Genomic DNA, 20,610 nt, shown 5'->3' on the forward strand with positions numbered 1-20,610 from the left:
CAACTCCTGCATGATAGTCCTGTTCATTCATTTATTTAGCAAAGATTTATTGACTCCAATGTGCCAGACGCTGGAGATACAGTAGTAAGGAAAAAATTGTAAGCTCAGCCATTGGCAGTGATCTCATCAACAGATAAAATGAAAACTGCGATCTCTGAAGGCTGGGGATCAGATGCTGTAGGAAGCTGCAGTGATAGGATGGAGCTCTTAGTCCAGGGAGAGCTTCTTAAGGAAGTGGCCATTCTACTCATCTAATAGCTCAGGCCTAACAGCTTTGAGCCATCCTGGCCTCCTCTTATTTGCTTACACCCTACATCCTCTCCACCAACAAATCTGGTTGGCTCTGCATCTGAAATATGTCCAGAATCTACCCATGACTCACCACCTTGGTGCCGTCCCTCTTTGTCGAAACATGCCTAGTCTCTTGTGTGTATTGCTGGGACATGATCTCCTGGCTTCCACTCTGGCCTCCCCAGAGTCAAATACGTTCAGACAATTCTGGGTCATAAATATGTCTAAGTCTTGTACAGCAGAACTTCTCAGAGGTTTTCATGTTCTAATCAATATACTAGATCTCCAAGAATAGAATATAGTATATAGCTTATCGCAGACCTACCTGACCACAGAATTTTTTTCTTATAGTGTTTCATGCGACTACTGCTCTATAGAATGCTCTCTGGATAACCCAGAAAATGTCTGTGAAACTCTATCACATAAAGTATTATTATTATCCCACATGATGAGCCGATGGGGGACAGAGCCACCCACAACAGCTTTGCTGAACTGGGAGTCAGGTCGAGTTTTAGCCCCAGTGAGCTGCTTCCGAGCTGTGTGGCTTTGGGCAACTTATTTCATCTTTCTGAGCCTGGTTTCCTCATCTGCAACATGCAGATAATAGTTCCTGTCCTGTCCACTTTGCCAGGCCATTGAGAGAATCCAATGAGATAATGGACGTCAAAGAAGGGGCGTCCCCTTCCCCCACTAAACCAAACTAAACCAAAACCCATTGCCACCACTGTGCTCCCGGGGACGCCTAGACAAACAGTATTTCAGGTTCCACCATCTCTGCACTTAATTGTAATCAAAGAGCAACAAATTAACATTTGGTTTATTTATTTGAGCAACTGGGAGTAAAACCCAAGGAGTTGCTGGCCGTTGGCTAGAAATCAAACAAAACAAAGAATTAATTGGAGCTAAGGCTGTGGAGAGTGCTAATCTGTTCCAGGCATGGGAACAGGCAAAAAAAAGCCAGGTGCCCGGACAGCATAGATGGAGAATGTAAAGAGCAGGGATTGTGTGGAAAGGTTCGGGAGGTAAGAGAGTCTGTAGCGAGAAGGCTAGGAAACTGTAGCTGAAGGTTTTATTATCCTCTCAGCTCCTGGTGTGGGCATGGTGCTCCGTGCATAGTCACTGAATGCCGCTGGCTGTGATAATTCAGTGAGGGTCAGTGGGGCAGTGTGGGGCAGTGTGGAAACTCTAAACTGGCAAAGTTTTGGGTCTTTGTAAGATGTACCTGGTTCAGAGTACCTGGCTCAGACCGGGTCAGCAAGTTCTGCTGATGCCCCCTTCCCAACCCAAACACTTCCAGGTTTTTTTTTTTTCCTCTAGGGCTTTGCCTGTGACTGACCAGGTGACCTGGGGCTCCCGTCTCTGATCCCCTGGAGTAACTCACACTCTACAAATACAACTTGTGTTTGTGGCCCAAGCCTCTGAAGATGATGATGGTATTAATAATGGTAATAAAAAATAGAACATCCGTATGGATACCTAGAAAGCCACTCCTATCCAACCCCTTCAAGGGGGTTGTATGAATAAATAAATGGCCAGTGGGTGTTCTTTCATTTTTGTCACATGCCCACTTATCAGGAAGTTTAAATCCAAAGTGCTTTCTCCACCTACCCCCAAACCTTAAGATTGAGGCAACAGTGCCCCAGGCAAGAACTCAATAGAATGAAAAAGGTTTCTGTTTGCACAAAATTGTTTACCAGGATTACTAAGCAAACAGGAGGAATGGAACAAAATGATAAAAACAATCTTTGGTGCTTTCCTGTGGGATTTACTGAGGTCTTTCAAAGTATGTCCAGTGATGGGTGAAATTGACTTCTTGGAGGAAAGAGAAGAAGAAGGAAAATGAACATTATCATGAATCTTGTCTCTTGAGGGGTTTAGGGCTGTAGCTGACCATGACTGTTCCTAGCCTTTGCTGAACATTACTTTTTTTTGGGATGACCTGTAGTTGGGTACATAGGCCAGTGGTGTTCCCCAGAAACACGGATAAGCTGAGGCCAGGGAAAGCTGATTGAGTGGAGTGTCCTGGCCTTTCCCAGAAATGAGGGACCACTAAGTAAACTTCCAGATGGCAGTATAACCAGGTGGGCAGGGAGCGTGGGCTGAATTGTTGGGAGCAGTAGGGACACAAATATTCAGGTAGCTGCTGGGTTTCTCACAACTAGGAGAATCATAGCTTACAAAACAAACTGGCAGCTCACTCAGTTTGAGGTAAGCATTATTGTCCCCACTGAACAGATGAGGAAACTGAGTCTGAGATTACATTGAACTTGTCTAAGATTACCCAGGCAAAACCTGGTAGGGCCTAGATCCAAATTCTGAGCTTATTTATTTATTTGAGAGAGAGAGAGAGAGAGAGAGAGCGTGCACAAGCAGGGGGAGGGGCAGGCAGAGCGAGAAACAGACTCCCTGCTGAGCAGGGAGCCCGGACACAGGGCTCAATCCCAGGACCCTGGGATCATGACCTGGGCTGAAGGCAGACGCTGAACTGACTGAGCCACCCAGGCGCCCAGAAATTCTGAGCTTTTGATGCCATGTCCTGAGTTTTTTTCCCTATAGCAAGAATCTGAGAAGTCTGACCTTTTCCCAGCCACCAGCCTAGGGATTCGACATGTTTGGCTCATTGTCGTTATCTAATTACTGTTTTGCTCTGAAGCTTACCTTCATTTCTGGGCAACTCCCAGAATAGAGACACATTCAATAGTGACAATAGATGTTGTTTCTGGGGGTTGAGGGATGTAGCAAAGTGAGGAGATACAGGTTAAATGACCCCAAGGGCTTTAGAACCCCTTGAACTTTAAGAACTTACAAACAGAGCACTTACTAAATGTCAGGCAGAATGCTGAAGACTCTCAGCAGGAGCTCACCCTTCCTTGCACTAACCTTATGAGGCACACATCATTGTCATGTCCATATACAGATGAAGAGACTGAGGCTCACAGAAATTGACTTGTCCAAGATTGCACAGCCAGAAAGCAGAAGAGCTGGGAATTGACAAGAGGTAGTCTGAGCACTTAATCCTGCCTCTGTAAATACTTGTCAAATATTAAGATGATACCAGTGGTTCTCAAAGTGGTCCTAAAATCAGCATTGATATCAACCAGCAGTGTGTTAGGGAAACTGAATCAGAAACTCTGGATGTGGGGCCCTGCCCTCTGGGTGGTAGCAGCCTTCTGTGTATCCTGGTGCACACTCATGTCTGAGGACAGCTGGACTAAGCTGTACTGCTGTGCTCTAAGGGAGAAAGGACTTACACAGAGCACTGTGGCCACCAGATGAGCCTGGTCGTGGGAAGATGGCTTTCCAGAACGTGCTGTTGTTTTGGTTTGTGGAGCATACCTGGGGGAGTAGAGAAGAAGCAGAATCTCTCCAGAGAGAGGATTTGATGGGAAGAGAAGGTGGGAAGGGGTGACATCACAGCCACTTTCCAAGAATACAGTGTGTTTGTAGGACACGTATCATTTATCCAGAAGGCTCACTGAAGTCAGGTGACTTGGCCAAGGCCAGGTAACTAGTGACAGATGTTGGACTCAAAGCCAAGTCCCTGACTCCTTCTGGAGTATGCTGCAGCTGCATCTCCCCCAGAGCATGCTGAGTCATAGATGTTCAGAGATTCCCTCTGAATTATGAGAAACTCTTCTTGGTAATGGCGACAACCTTCTGACAAAGATAAGGGAGGATAAAAAGTACAGCAGGCTGTTGGTACCAGGAAGGAGGAAATATGAAGGGAGGGCTTCAGAAAGGGACAGAGAGGAGACAGGGAGATGTCGTGTTCTGGAACCCCCCCGACTGTCTCCTCATCTTGGTCATCACTGTCACCATTTACTGGACTGTAAATGCTCTAGAGTGGTACCAGACATAGAGTGCAGCACACCTGAACTTGAGGTTGATTCCTGGCTTTGCCAGTGACCCTACACAGTTTATTTAACCTCTCAGAGATTGGATCCTCATCTCCAAAATGAGGATCTTTACATTTCCGGCCTCACAGGATTTGAGGGAAGTTTCAAGGGAGTTAACGTATGCAAAACCCTTAGCAGATTGCCTGGCTTGTGTAGGAAGTGCTCAATAAATGTTAACCAGAGTTGGGAGTGTGGGAATAATTCCCCATTAAGTTACTTTCTAGGGATGATGGTTAATGCCAGGATGATATGCAAGTTTGGGCCAGAGCGGAATTGTTTGAGTGGACATAGGGGAGGCTAAGGCTGCTTCTCTGATTTTCCTGGACATAATGGATTATGAAATAAATAATTTCTTTTTGAAACATCCTGAGTGATTTCCCTGTGCAGGGTACTCCCACCCCTCAGTGCAGCCCCGACCCCACTTAGAATGGCACTCAGGCCCTCAGGCCCTCTCTTCTTTTTTTCACCCCTTCCCCTCCTTCCTCTGGTTCCCTGGACATTGCTCTGCAGGCTCCCACTCCAATCTTCAGCTGCAGCTCATTTTCTGCTAGTAAGAACACCCGTAGCCTAGACCAGAACAACGGAGTGAGGGCAAAAACAGCAGTGGATCCTGAGAGGTATGGCAGAGGGCTGGGACCCAGACCATCTCTAGCATTTAGAGGAGGTTGGAATTTGTAATCTCTCAATTTGCCTCTGCCCATGTGACCAAGATACTTGAGCATATTCATAACAATAGTGAAAAGCTAACATTTGTTTGAGCATTTCACTATATGCCAGGCACCCGTCTCAGAGCTTTATGTGTATTTACTCAAATAATTCTCAGAATAGCCCTACAATAGAACTACTTTTATAATCCCCATTTACACATGAGAAAATGCAGGCACGGAGAGGTTGGGTAACTTGTCCAGCGTCACACAGCTGGCAAGCAGGATTTAAACGCAAGCATTCTGATGACAGAATTTCCCCTCTTAACCACTATGGGAGGGGACAGCAGGTGTTGGTAAGAGTAGAAAGAGGTCTTGTTTCTAATATATATTTCATCGAAATTGTATAATGATGAATGTTGTTATTAACATAGTTCTTAGAGAAGAGCATAGAGCAAAGGTGGTCTATGAGGATTTCCAAGGGCTTGGAGTTGTTTTGGGATCACCTGTGGTGTAAGGGCCAAGTGAGGTCTGGAGAAAAACACACTGGGAATTGGGATCTTGTCAACACTTCCCACCCCCACACCTCTGCTATCAGCAGAAAATGAAAATGCACATCTCGAGATGCCTGGAAAGGAACAGAAATCACCCAGATGGGACATACAGAAGGTGGGGTGTGTGTTAAGGCCAAAAAGGGGTTGCCCCTCTTACACAGAGCATGGAGAGAGTTGGCGAATGCCTTCATGTTAGCTTTGGGTATTTCTTTTTTTTTTTTTTTTAAGATTTTATTTATTTATTTGAGAGAGAGAGAATGAGAGAGAGCACATGAGAGGGGGGAGGGTCAGAGGGAGAAGCAGACTCCCCGCCGAGCAGGGAGCCCGATGCGGGACTCGATCTGGGGACTCCAGGATCATGACCTGAGCCGAAGGCAGTCGCTTAACCAACTGAGCCACCCAGGCGCCCTAGCTTTGGGTATTTCTTAACATCAGCTAATAGAGCCAATTCTCTTATACTGCCATCTTTCACACTCCACCTCAATACACACTTGTGTATCCCGGAGTCTCTGCCAGATATCTGTCCCTGAAAAAAAGAAGCTCCCTTAAGAGCCTAGAGCAGGGCCTCAGTGTTTTATATTTCCATAATTTTATTGTAAAAGAATCACAGAGAGTATATCTATCAGTTTTGCTGCATAACCCAGATCTCAGTGGCTTATAATAATGAAAATTTATTTTCCATTTATGTCACAGGATGCCTACAGCTCAGCAATTGCTGTGCTTCAGGCTGTAGGTTGCTTAAGGGTCAGTTCCATAGGTCTTCTTGGTCTGTGATTGCATGAGAAGGAGCAGGCCCTATGCACAGAATGCTGTTCTAACACAAAGCAGGAGTGCAAGAGACCAACTTCAGGTATGCAGTCACCTTAGACTTTTGCAGGGATGTGGTTCACAGTCCACTGGCCAAAACAATTTCAGTGAGCCAAATCTGACAATAGAATAGGAAAATTTACTGGTAGGGACTGTGGCAAGGGTGTGGAAGCATAATCCTTCTACAGGAGACTGATCTGTAATGCAAATTATCACAGGGATTTTTTTTTTTTTAACCATGCAATTCAAGGGCCCTTCTCCAGCTATTTTAATTCAATAGGTCAGAGTAAGTAGTAACAACAGTAATAATAATAAAGATAGTGGCCAATATTATTTTTTGCCTTTTATGAACCAAACACTGTGTTAAGTGCTTACACGTATGATGCTGTTTAATCCTACAACTACTCTGTGAGATGGGGACAATTATCATCTTCCTTTTATAGATGAAGAAATAGAAGCTCAGAGACATTCAGAAACTTCCCAAGGTTAAATAGCTAGTAAATAGTGGAGCAGGGTTATGGACCTGTGGAATGTAACTCCTGAGTCCCAAGACTTCTTCAGTTTCTCAAATATGCCAATTTCTCTCCTGTCTCAGGGCCTTTGCACTTCCTTTCTCCTTAACCTGAACTAAGTTTCCTCCCATTCATTCACTTCATTTCTCAGGTTTCAGTAGAAACGTAACTTCCTCAAATAGGATCCATGATGGACTCATTTGGGTTTTCCAGATTTTTTCAGCCTCATCTGACCTTCTTTGCTGTGGCGACTTGCTTGATAGAGAGCCCAATCTCCTACGCATCCCCTGACCTCCTAACACCTCAGGCTGTCTCAGCTCTCCTCAGGGAAAACAGGAGATGGGAAGGAGCCAGCAGATAAATCTCCCTCTGTTCCTTCTCCTGGATGGGCTCTCCAAGTCACAGTTGTCCCAGATGGCTCATCCATCGGAGCCATCAGCTATATTTTCTTCCAAGGCTGATGCCAGCTTGGTAAAATACCACCTTGCATGTGCTTTCCCTCATTCCTTCACTTCCCCTTGTCCTTTCCTCTTGCTGCCCTAGACTGGCCCTCCCAATAAAGCATTAGCAAGTGATATTTACTGCAGGCTTTGCTGTCTTGGGAACCCAGCCTAAGGAACCTCCCTTCCCACCTAAACTTGACCACCTGTTGTTTTCACTCAACTGCTCTATTCCTTCGTCTCACAGCTTTATCTAGCACAACTGGTCGTCATATATAATATACGCATTTGTGTGATTACCTGTTTGACAACAATTTCTTTCCATCGACCTTAAGTTCTATGAGACAAAGATTACACAGTGTTGTTTACCACTGTGTCGCCTGAACTTAGTGCATGGCCTGCACATAGTAGCCGACCAACAAATATTCATAAATGAACGTGCATGTCTAGGTTTGAGTCCTTGCTCTGTCTCTGTTGCTTTGGGCAAGTTACTAAAAACTCCTAAGCTTCATTTTCCTTCCTTTTTGGAAATACGGGACCAGGTACCTACTCCACAGGTCCTGAGAACCAAAAGTGGTGATAAATGTAGATGTTCAATAACTGATAATAATTGCTAATATCATTATGCTATACCAGCACCCCACGATCTTTTCCTATAAAGGGCCAGACAGTAAATATTTTAGGCTTTGTGGAAGAAATGATCCCTGTTGCAGACTCAACTCTGCCAATGTAGTGTGAAAACAACCATAGATAATGCGTAAACAAATGGGTGTGGCTGTGTTCCAATAAAACTTTATTTACAAAAGCAGGCAACAGGCCATTGGCCCTCATGTTGTAATTTGCTGACCCCTATATGGCCCCTATAGATGTTTGGGGTATGTATGGGGTACTATATGGTCTGAGCAGTGTGAATCTAAAGGGTTGTGCTAGGGTCACATCAACAGATTGTAAATATTCCTGAACTTTCTAGGCAAGGCGTATCCCTTCCTTTCTTTTCTGTGTTAAAGATAAGCAATATTTTCCTGGCAGTGACAGCGTACTTTCAGGGAAATCTTATTCTCAGAATTTGTATTTGTTTATAATACCTCTTTAACAAGTGTGAGCGGTGAGAGCCCTCCCGCATATTTTCCCTCCCACTTTTTGTGAACTGGGACTAGTGCACCTTCTCTACATACATGAAGCTAGTCTGTGGTGAGAAAAATGGGAATTTGGAAGACTGGAACTTCGCTTGTCTCCTAAGAACCTAACTTATATGGTAAATCTTTTTAGAATAAGTGGTTTCCTGCAAAAGATATTAAAGATACAGTCTTTTTTTTTTTTTTAATTTGATCAAGTCTTGGGAGAAGAGCATATTTAAAAAATATATGTATATATACATACATATATACATATGTATGTATGTATATATGGGATCATAGGATCAAGAGAACAAGACAAGTGTGCTTTAGAGAAAATATCAGTAGTTTTTTAAGGCTTGCTATGTGTCAGGTATGTGAGAGAAGGCCAACACACCACAGCTGATGGTTTATCAAGAACCACCCATTGCAAAATTGAGGTGCTTTTAACAGGAGAAGAGGGAATGGAGTCTAGAGATTCAAAAATTGCATCTGGTTTGGGTAGAGAGGAAGTGGCTGCCTCATCTTACCCCTGCGAGCATCAGGTTGCCTCTCTTGTGCTGATGAAAAAAGATGTTTTGAAAAGCACCTTGCTCGTTGCCTCTTACAAAATAGAGCTGGAATAAATGGATGTCGTACATTTCCATCTTTCTTTATTGTAGTTTTTTTTTTTTAGATTTTATTTATTTATTTGAGACAGAGAGAATGAGAGAGACAGAGAGCACATGAGAGGGGATAGGGTCAGAGGGAGAAGCAAGCTCCCCGCTGAGCCGGGAGCCCGATGCGGGACTCGATCCAGGGACTCCAGGATCATGACCTGAGCCGAAGGCAGTCGCTTAACCAACTGAGCCACCCAGGCGCCCTATTGTAGTTATTAATAAAACATCACTCCACAAATCTTACCGAGGGTTAAGCATATCTGAACTGATCACATGTTGGCTGGATTCTGATGCATGTCACCTTTTGATGTGACATTGAAGACCCATGCTCTGCACGTCTTTCTATTCTTCCATTCTCAGAGTTCCGGCAATGACTATCCTCTTGGTTGTAATACAGCTGCCTCTGCTTTAAACATCATGTCCTCTCGGCATAATTTCAGACAAGATGAAAGAAAGCAGGCAACAAAAAGGGCCTCCTCCTTATGTACTTCCTTTATGCTGCGGAAGGAAATCTTCCCAAGAAGGGCCCTTTGCAAACTTCTTTTTATGTGCCATTGACCAGAAATGTGTCACATTTGGTCATTAGACCAATCGCTCCCAAAGGAAGTGTGGTAACTGTGATTGGCTGAGAAGAGTCATGATTCATTCACTGGGGCTAGAACAAGCAAAGAGGAGGCATGGTACGTGGGTGGGCAGGGTCTGCCATACCTTTTTTGTCATTTTCTTCTTATGTCTGTTTGGTTTACCAGTTCCTAATCCAGTGCCTGACCTAAAATAAGCATTCAATATGTATTTATTGGGGAATGAGTAAAGTAATGCATGGATAAATAATGACTAGAATATCCTTCTCCTTGCCTTTCCCCCTATTTATTCTTTTGGTTTCCTCATTTCTCTGAGTCTGATGTAGGCAGTCCTGGAGCTATTCTTTCTATCTGCAGATGATGCTTCCTAAATTTGGTAACATGGTTAAGAGGTGAATATGGCCTATCACACTGTCCATTTTCAGCCTTTGGTGTAGGTTGGTCAGTGTGGTCAAGGAGAGGACAGGTAGGTGAGGCTGGTTGTGCACTCAAGGACTGCATGCACAGCCAAGACAGGAAACCAAGGTAGTCCATTCCCTTCAGTCCTCTCCCTGGGCAGTTCTCTATGAGTTTTTAAACTCCTGTGTTAGAATGTTAACAAAATAACAGGATCTGTGGAAAATATTAAAGGGATATGGTTTGATATGCACCAGGCATCTTGGAAGCATTTGTTACCAAGCATTTAATGAGATTATTATAAGCCCCTTCCACTTAGCTCATAGCTCAAAAGGTCTAAACACCATTTCTAGGTATCCCTTTGTTAATCTAGTTTGAATGAAGCACTAGGAAATATTTCTTTAAATAAGTGACTATCCTGGGTTATTCATGATTTCAGTCTTGTTTATCCCCTGCTGTTGGACCAAAGTGGGGACTTTATGCTCAATCCTGGAGTATCCCTGGGAAGGAGATAGAATGATGAGGAGTTGTCTAATCTGAGTGGAATCTGATCTCTGTCACTTATTAGCTATGACATCCTGGGCAAGTTGCTTAATACATCCAAGCCTCAATTTTCTCACCTACAAAATGGGACAATAATTGAGGGCGGTTCTGGCGCAATGACTACAACAAAGAAAGGATGCAACAAATGCTGTCTGTAGTTGCTGTTGCCACATGCTATAGTCATCAGTTTGCCATTGAAATGAGCACTTTTTTTTTTTTACAAAGACATCTGTGGTTGTTATCTTTGAAAAAAGATGATGCCATTTAGGAAAACCCAAAGTCAGTCCATCCAACAACAGCCAGCTTAGTGTGAGGCACTTCTTGCATTCTCGGCATGGTGCTGGGCACTGGGATTATCTTTAGAACCTGGTGGGGCCTCATGTTGCCGAGAATGACTCTGACTGGTCACTGAAGGGTGGTTAAAAAACATCTGTAGAATCTGATGTTTATTTTGCAGAAATGAAGTTCTTTGGGCTGAATTGACTGATCATGTCACCCAAAATGGCCCCTTAGGATTGAATCTATTCTGAATTGATTCTGTCCTGCAGTTGGGACTTTTACTTTAACCAAGAGTATGTCATGTGGCAGCATGGAGAAGAGGGGTGTTCAGGAGCTGGGCAAAGTCAATCTTCACCATGCCTGTCTACCCCCTAAGACATCGTCACTTCAGGCAAGACTGCTCATTATTCTGGGCCTCTTAATCTCTAACATGAGCATTTAAATACCCACCCATGGCATTTAACTGGCTATTGCAGAGTAAAAGATGAAATGATTTCGTTGTAATTATTATTATGGTTACTTATGCTGGTCTGAGAGGAGATTTCTTTCAGATGCTAGAAAGCCTTTGGGTCAAGGAGCATGAGAACAATTGTTCTTCTATGGCAAGTTCTTTCCAACTCTCCATGTCAATTCAAACTAACTAAAGGGATATGTTTAAAAATATTTCTGACTTGACCACCTGGAACTCTGAATGGACTAGTGTAGATGTTTGGGTCCTCTGAGAAGCACACACTAAGACAGGGTTAGATGCCCAAGACAGTCACTGGAGGAAACACCTGTGAAGAGAAAGAGGGAGGAAGTAGGAGGAGGCAGGGAGAGCCTTCAGACCCTGATGCAGGTCTCACACCTGTGAAAGGAGAGGAGGAAGGAAAGGACCAGCAGAAAGAGTCCGAGACGGAAGTTCTTTTCTAAAATCCAGTATTTGGATAGAGCCCAAATTGCCCATGTGAGCAGCTCCATGTCCTGAAGAAATGGGCCTGGACTTGAACCCTTGTCATGCTTAGTCATTGGCAGAGAGTAGCCTGTGGGAGGTGTGTCCTTGGCATGAACACAGTAGCGGATCCAGCAGCTGGAACATTCAGTCAACTATGCTTCCCATCTAAGGAGACCTGAGCAATACAATTTCATGGCTACCCAGCAGATTGTCAGACATTTCCTCTTTGAACTCACATCTTAGGGAGTTTGAAAAACAAAACAGGACATTTGTGATAGTATCCCCAAATCAATGTTCCATTCCCTTCTTTGACTTTCACTTCCCCCTCTGTTTCAGCTAGACCAATCATGTTGAAAACCCCACCCAGGTTTGTAAAGTTCCTCATTTGACAATTAAAAAAAAGTATGTGAATAAGGCACATGCACTTCTTTTGTTTTATCTTTTGAATGAGTTATTTTGCTTTCTTGGGTTTTCTTGGATTTCATGTTTTCCTCTTCTTTCCCCATCCACCACTGCCTGTTCCTCACCGCTGTGTTCCTGATGCCTGATGTGATATTTGTGGAATAAATGGGTATTAGTGAACAGGCTATAAAACTCAAATCCCCTTCAAGTCTGTGAGCTCCTTTGTGTCAGGGTATTTGTCTTAGGGCGATGACATATAATGGAAAGACCATAGATTTTGTTCTATGATCAGACACAAATTAGCTGTGTGATGTTGGGCAAATTGCACCACCTCTCTGAGCCCGAGTTTCCCTTTTTGACTAATAAAACTAGTAATAATATCTAGCTCATTGAAATGTAAATGAGAGAGTGATCATACACGTGAAGTTCTCAGCACAGTGCCTGGCACATTGTAGGTGCTTACTAAATGACAGATAATGAATGAATGAGCCTGAGGAATACATAACACATAATTTAATATGTAATGCATAACACATAAGGCTTTGCTCCTTTCCCTGCCCTCCTGCAATGGCCTGACCCTTATCTGGTCACAAAAGATCCAGGTAAGAAAAAGTAGATGGACAAAGGATTGGAACATAACAGCAAACAAGCCAATATCGAGGACCTACTGTGTGCAGCCACTGGGCTAATCACTGTAGGACAAGTAGAGATGACTGAGATATATTCCCTCTCCTCCATCTCACTTGAGGTGCCTAAAGTGGCATCTCAATGTGGCATTAGGTGTTTGAAGATCTTGATGGATGGACACATGGGGTGAAAGATAGCATCATCACAGGATGAGGATAATGGTTTGGAGAGTGTTGAGGAGACCAGGATGTGGGGAAGCAGGGAAAGATACAGCTGGAAAGTTGCTTGGGATCAAATCCATGTAGGTTCTGAATGCCCTGCGGAGGAAATTAGACTTGATTCTGTATATAATGGTATGTCAGTCAAGGTTCTTGACAAGATAAGCGGACGGGAATTTCTGCCAGGTGGATTGTCATCAAGTGTTCTGCCCAGTGAAAAAGAAGAACTGCAATAATTCAAGGTACTGATTTTGAGTTCCTTGTTCACCTCAGATTTCTCTTCACTGATCAGCTCTTTACATATTATTTTTAGAACTCTCAAAATGGCAGCCACAGGAACACAGACTATCCAAAACAGAAGAAAAAGGGAATTAAGATGAAGGGGAATACCTTCTTCAGCGAATACTAGTTATTTACTTTGGGTTTGGCCACTAATCTCAGGACAGAAATGAATGAAAATTTACCCAAAAGACACATGAGCATGAAGAGTTAAATCAAAAAAAGAAAAAAATACTTTGGACTTTTACTTTAAAATACACCTTTGAATTTAACAATCTGTAACTTGCTCCTTTCCCTCCACTTAGCAAGCTTCTCGAGCACCCTTCTCCTCCTCATGTTCTGGGAACAATGGATGTTTCATATAAAAATAGGTGTAAGTCACTGTGTGAATAAAATGAATAAATATGATGTGCCTCGAAACAGTACCTCATTGGAAGCTGCATTCTTCCCTTAGCCTGAGGGGATGTGTAGCTTACATTTGCGTGTTGCCTTGGTGTTTGAAGGCTTCTGTGAACATTTAGCTCATTTGTTTTTTGCAGAATTTTTTTTAATTGTAAAAAAAGTGTTTGTATACTGTACAAATTTGCCATTTCTCCTTCTTTTACCCCAGGGTAAATCAAAAGGAACCATACAGTCAATGAATCACAATGAACATCCCTTAGCTGGTCGCCTTGCCCCTTTCTAGTCTCTTATTTATGCTACATCCAGGTCTTCTTTCAGGAACTCACATGTGTAACATCCTTTGGTGACTTCCTCAGTGGTCACAGGATAAAGTTCCAGTCCCTTCACAGGGTGGGTGAGTATCTCTACTATGAAGCTTTCTTTACCTTTCCAGTTATATCTCTTCTCCTATTGTAGGCTCTGCATCAAAGTCACTCTACAGTTTACAGAAGAGTCAATGCTTGGTCACCTCTCTAGGCCTTTGCTTACACAGTTTCCTTGGAATTGAATGTTTTCCCCCCATTAATCAGCCTATCTTGGGAGCAGACTGCAGAGAGCAAAGGATGCAATTTGGGGCAGTTGTAAGGCAACCAAGCCCGTCCGTTCTCCTTCAATCCTTGCAAATACCAGATTCATCTATTATTGTGAAGAATGAGAAATCCAAGTGGGGGACTACCGATCCATGCCACAGTGTCCAGTGTGCTGAGCATCCTTTATGTACTGGGTGCTGGGAATACGGCAATGAATCATCCTTTGGGGAACTTGCAGCTAGCGGGGAAGATAAGGCCAGTCCGTGAACTCCCAGAACACCAGGCAGGAAGTTATAAGAAGAATATGTATAAATAGAGGGTTCCATATAAAGCTCAGAAGAGAGAAAAACTATATTAAGCTGAAGCATTCAGAAAAAACATTTTGGAGCATTTGCTATGTGACTTGGACCTTGAAAATGGGAAAGATTTAAATACGTGCAGATGGTTTGGGAAATGGGGGGAGTATTGGTGCCAGAGTTCATTCTCTGCAAAGGCAAGGCAGTGGAAGAAAGCTGGGTTTTCAGAGAGAACAAAGAGATCAGCTTAGCAAGAGCAAGGAAGAACTGAAGAAATAAAAGGAGGAAAGATAGAACCGGGGCAGGTGATGGAGGAAGCAGAAGTGTGAGCTGGTGACTGACCTGCAGATCCCCAGACATGAAGCTAGCTGGAAATGCAGAACACTTCCTCTCTGATTCAAGTTGGAACAGGTTGCCTGGTGGCAGAGGTGCAAAACTTGGTTGGAACACTACTTGTTTGCCTTTAGACATCAGCAAGGGGATGCCAATACCTTGGAGTTGTGTTAGAGTACGTTTTTCATCTTGTCCTTTTACAGTTTATTAGAAATGTGTATCCTGAAATGAGTGGGATCACTTGTTGATCACATGTTGATAAGATCTCAATATTGAAAAGAAAAAGCCAGAGGAATGCCAAGTTATTCTGTGTGTGTATGTGTTCATCTTCTTGCAGAGGTCAAAGGGCTTGGCCAACATCATCCCTTTGAGCTTTCATGCTCCAATGGGGACTTTTTAAAGGAGGAAGTTAAAGAAATATGGGCCATAGAAGAAAATGCTACATGAGAATTAAGGTAACCAAAGAACTGCCTGTATTTGGATATTCTCTAAGTAAGACAGTGTTTGGTCGGCCAGAGGTGGACCTTGGCTCTTGGACTGATTGAACTCTGATTATATCCTGAGTTCTACCACCTGTCACTGCTCTTCTGAAATTATAAAGGGATTAGGTCTTGTGTCTATTCAACAAACATTTTCTGTGTCCCAACTATATATCAGGATTTGTGTTGTGTGCTACACTAGGGGTTGTAGATGGAGGCACAAAATGAAATTGAAATGGTCCTTCTTGAGGATGGTGCAGTCTGATGGGGTAGACACATATGTCCATATATTTTCCAAAGCAATGTATTAATGGATCAGATGGCAAGAAGCACAGGGTGCCATGGGAGCCCCGAGGAGGAACACATCCTTAGCCTGAGCTAAGGGTGTTGGGAATGGCCAGGGAGCGTCGTCTAAAGGAACTGATACATCAATGTCTTCTCTACTATTGGTCCAGCTTTAAAATTATAGCCTCTCAAAGCTGGCTACCCCTGAGGTCACAGTACCTATCAAACTTAATTATCATCCCTTGGGTCATTATCTGATCTACTATAAACTTCAAAAGACAGAGATTGTTTCTATTTTGCTCGTAATGTGTCTCAACCACGTAACAGTACTCACACCGTATAGGTACCTTATAAATATGGGTGGTGTGTTAAGGGAGAAAATGTTAGCACATGGATTTCACCCTCTCCCTCTCAGTGCTAAGGGGAATTCTGTTGTAATATTTAATGACTGCTTTCTGCATTCCTAACTCTGAGCCAAGTCTAGAAGGAAACAACAAAAAAGGAAAAGTGTGTGGAATGTTTGGACCAAACCGAACCTTGGACATCTGCTGATTCTATGCCTCATTTCTACAGATAGAAAGTTGAAGTTCAGAGAAGTTACACTATTAGTGCAAGGTCTTCCAGGTGATTGTAGTGGAACAAGTCTAAAATCTAGCTATCCTGATTTCCAGTCCTCAGTTCCTTGCTGTGAGTCACTAGTATTCTTCTATCAGTTACAGATATGTAGGGAGGACGCACAAAGAATTCTGGGAAGGACTCATTTCTTTTGCTATCACACAGAATGCTTCCAAATTCTAAAGGAGTCTCATCTTGCAGGTAAGGCTTTGTTTAACAGAATATTTCATGTGATAGGATTATGTTCTACAAAAACCAAAAAAAATAAGGGATGCTTTCTTGTGTGATAAGTAATTGTTTCTGACGGGAGCACCTTCCACTTTGTAAAAAAGACCTGTTTCCCTTGCTTTCATCTGATATCTCTGTGAGGCCCCGGAGGGAAATGTTGGGAACAGACGCTTGCTCCAGCTGTAATATTCCCTTGAAAAGGGATGCTTGAAATCCTTTAGGGATCCCAGTGTTCCTTCAAAATTGATTTTGACACTGTAGAACTACATTCTAACTAACTTCCATGCCAAAATCTATTGTGACTAGCTATTGGGTAGTTTAAAGAATATTTACAAGTAAGCTTTCATATCAAGAGCAAAAAAAAAAAAGAAAAAAAGAAAAAAAGAAAAAGGTTCATATCTCATAACCCGAGTTTTATCCTTTTAGAGTGTTTTCTAAAAGGGCAATAGGAAGAAATTGTGAGAGCAAAAGATTAATTGGGGGATGGATTAATTAAAGGATTAATTAAATAAGATACTGTCATAATAGAATACATTAAATGACAAAAATGCATCAGGGAAAACAAAATAAGAAAACTTCTATTGTATTATCAACAATAAAAATTCATGGTTTCTAACATGTATTAATAAGCACTCACTGTGGGCTGGGCTCTGTTGTAAGCCTTTATAGGAATCAATGCATCCAATCTTCACAGCAACCCATGAGGAAGGTACAGTTAACATCCTTGTTTTAAAAAGAGTGGAACAAGGCACACAAAACTAATGTAACTTGCTTGAGATTATAGAGAGTGGTGGAATTCATGTTCAAACATACGTAGACTGACTCTAGAGCCCATGCTTTTTTTTTTAATTAAAAATTTAAATAACAAAGTAATATATATCCTGTAAGCATACCACTTGATCTCCATTCCACTTACATGAATTAACTGAGACCCATACAAATATTTATGTACAAGGATGTTCATTAAACCATTACTTCCAGTAATGGAAATTGGAAACAATCCAAATGCTGAATTATCAGGGATATATTAAGTGCTCAATTTAAAAATGAAAAAAAAAAGAAAGCAAAGCACAAAGTAGAAAATGAAATCACTCATAATCCCTATACTCTGAAATAACCACAAAGAAATCTGAGCAAATATTTCCAGCCTTTTTTTTTTTTTTTTTTTTTTTTAGGTTTTGTTTCTGACACAAAATTAAGATCATACTGGATGTATTGGTTTACAATCTTACTTTTCTATGTGGATAACATTATAAATTACTTTCAAGCCATTAGTTATTCTTCAATCACTTATTATAATGGCTGCACAGTACTCCATTATTTGTGCATATGATGATTCATTTAACAAACTTTTTATTGTTGGATCTGTGCTCTTCTAACCATTATTCCATGATGCCTCAATTGATGGTAACCCATCAATCATAGAAAGTAGTTCAGGGTCTCTAACTCCGAGTTCATGACCTTATGTGATCTGCCCTAACTATTCCCACTTAATCTCCATGTGTGTTGCTTCAACTAATCCTGAATTACAGCCAAATAGAATCCCTTGTTCTAGAAGAGTAACTTAGCACCTCTTATAGCACCCATGGGATTCCTCTTACTGCATGTATTTATCTATCTGCTGATCTAGCTGTACTCTACCAGACTGAAAACTTGCAAGTGGAATTTCTGCCAGAATAAACTTCCTAAACCCACATGGCAGTATAATATTTTGTACTTAGTAGTTGCTCAATACATGTTTATGGAATAAATGAAGGCAATACATTATTATTTTTAACAGTGTAAGATTGTAAACAATTCAAATAGCTAACAATAGGGAGCAAGCTGAATAAACTGTGATATGTCAGTACTAAAGAATTTTGAGCAATAATTAAAAGGGAAAACGTAACAAAAGAGAAAATGTCTGTAAATAATGTTAGCCAAAAAGGAGCAGAACATATACTTAGATATATGCTAGAATTTTAGCCATTTAAAATTGCAGGTAAAAAACAAAACAAACAAAACAAAACAAAACAAAACAAAATAAAATAAAATAAAATAAAATAAAATTGCAGGTATAGGGGATAAAAATTTGAAGGGAGTTTCGGAGAGGTATGAAAGGTAGGTGTTTTGTTTGAATAGACATAATAGGTAAAATTTTTCCTTTCTTAACTTCCTATAATATTTTAAAAAAGAGGTAGTAAATGAATGAATCACATTTGCCAACATATTTACATTTTTTAGATGATTTCATGGGATGATGGGATATAAAGCATAAGCTTGTTCTTAAATAACTTGTTCCAAATATTTTCTGTATTACCAGAAGGGCATTAAGCGCTTTATGTGCTTTATATGGTATAATTCTCAAAACCAACCAAGAAAGTGGGTAGTTTTAGAACACTGAGGCACAGGGATACATATATTTTTAATTTTGAAGTTTTTTAATGCACGAAGAGAACATCTCAGAAACAGAACAAGTATTGACTTATTAACAATGAAGCACTATATAAAGGAGCCCCCTCCCCACTTAGTAAATAGGAATCTAGTGTAAATAGAGGTGAAAGGAGGTGAACACTTTAGGATTAAATGCGAACCCTAAAGTTGTATACAACATTCATATATGGCTTATTATCTCATAGCAGTAATATTCTCGTAACGATGCATATGACACTTACACTTACTGGTAAGATGCTTTTGACTCAAAAGTTAAAACAAAAACGCTGGAGAGGTAGTTTTTCTAATGCACAGTAAGGAAAAAGGCTTTGCCTTGCTTATTTTCCTTAAACATCTGCAACCATTTCACTTTGTTCTAATTTTCTTCTGGATTAGCCAGGAAGATAATGATGCTTTTAGAAGAAGCTGATTCAAGGCCCTCTAAGAAGGGATTCCCCCAACTACACAATGATGTTTTTGAAACAACTGGTCTGCAAGTCCCCTGGGGAGTCTCCACAGTGCTCTTCTGTCTTGGCGAGGACACAGGATTCTGGCTCCAAGGAGACCTGTTAGGATCTGACCAGCGGTTCCAGGGATGCATCCTGTTTTCTCCTCGAATTCTATGCATGGTCTCATGATGGTAATTTCTACAGTGACCCAAGAGGATTGGTAAGAACCCTGTCATGGCAAGTCAGGGATGGCTTTAAATAAATATATATGTCTATGTATATATATACTGAAGTTTAAAACAAAAGTTTGAAAAATTCTCTAGCTAGCCGGTAAAACAGCATGATGAGTACTAGAAGGGATTGCATGTTTTTGAAACAACTGGTCTGTTTTCAGTTGTGTTTCATGAAGTCATCACATCTTAGACACAAAGGGAGTTTTAGCTTCTGCCTGTCACCAGCTGCTTTATCTGCATGAGGAGACACGGAGTGGGGAAGGTCTATGGATATTCAAAGTCTTTGGCACTGGTCATTTGAGCCTATGTACAAACTAGCTTATCCTATTCTTACAATGAGAAATAAGCCCGAAAAAAAAAAAAGAAAAGAAAAGTTAAAAAGCTAAAGATTAAATGTCAAGGGGCAACACAACATCGGTCAATTTGCACCTAGGAAATGTCAGAATTACAACTTATGGGCAGGTGTGTTGGACTTCAAAGCTCACATAGGGTTAACGAACATGAAAGTATAACACCAGATATGCTAAGACTGGTTCACTGGGTGTTATACACAATGAGTGAATCATTGAACATTTTATCAAAAACTAATGATGTTCTATATGTTGGCTAATTAAATTTAAATTAAAAAAAGATTGGTTGGGACTCAAAGAGAGAAATATCAGCTCATTAATTAAAAAAAAAATAGACCCTACTTTCATGAGGCTTAGGTTTTGTTTTAGATCAGTGCCTACATGTATGAAATACCGTTGAGAGGAAATATGTGATAACTCCATCACTGTGTACTCTTCCACCTTACTTGTCCAATCGATTTCTCTTTCTCCTGTAATACTCAAATGCCTCCTCCTTGGAAGACACTTCTCCATCTCACCTTGGCTCATGCAAATATCCCTACTTTGATTCTTAAGGCTTCTTTTTCAAAATTCCGCCATAGCACTTCACATTATACTGCCACATCGTCTGAAGTTATGAGCTTCTCCGTGGGGGGAATGTCTCGCCAATTTCTGTGATACCTGGAACAATGGCCAACAATATTTATTTCTATGTTTCTTTAATGAGCCTTGTTGTTACCCTTCTGCCACAAACATTCTTTAGAAAATTCCAAAATATGGCATTACAATTTACTACTGCTAAA

The 20,610-nt window shown here is 41.5% G+C and overlaps 1 protein-coding gene across 1 annotated transcript in view; it reads left to right on the top strand.

Annotated features, from left to right (window-relative positions):
• The window catches only part of LOC115938771 (uncharacterized), a 331,027-nt gene extending 317,299 nt beyond the window's left edge, over window positions 1-13,728 (top strand). Inside the window, exons 14-15 of the mRNA XM_081816545.1 lie at window positions 1,609-1,736; window positions 13,212-13,728. The gene's annotated coding sequence lies outside the window, so the exon portion shown is untranslated. The remainder of the gene's footprint in view (window positions 1-1,608; window positions 1,737-13,211) is intronic.
• Window positions 13,729-20,610: the final 6,882 nt, after the last annotated feature.

The sequence above is a fragment of the Leptonychotes weddellii genome, chromosome 4 (assembly GCF_054177405.1).
Source record: "Leptonychotes weddellii isolate Sample4059 chromosome 4, ASM5417740v2, whole genome shotgun sequence".
Taxonomy (NCBI): domain Eukaryota; kingdom Metazoa; phylum Chordata; class Mammalia; order Carnivora; family Phocidae; genus Leptonychotes; species Leptonychotes weddellii.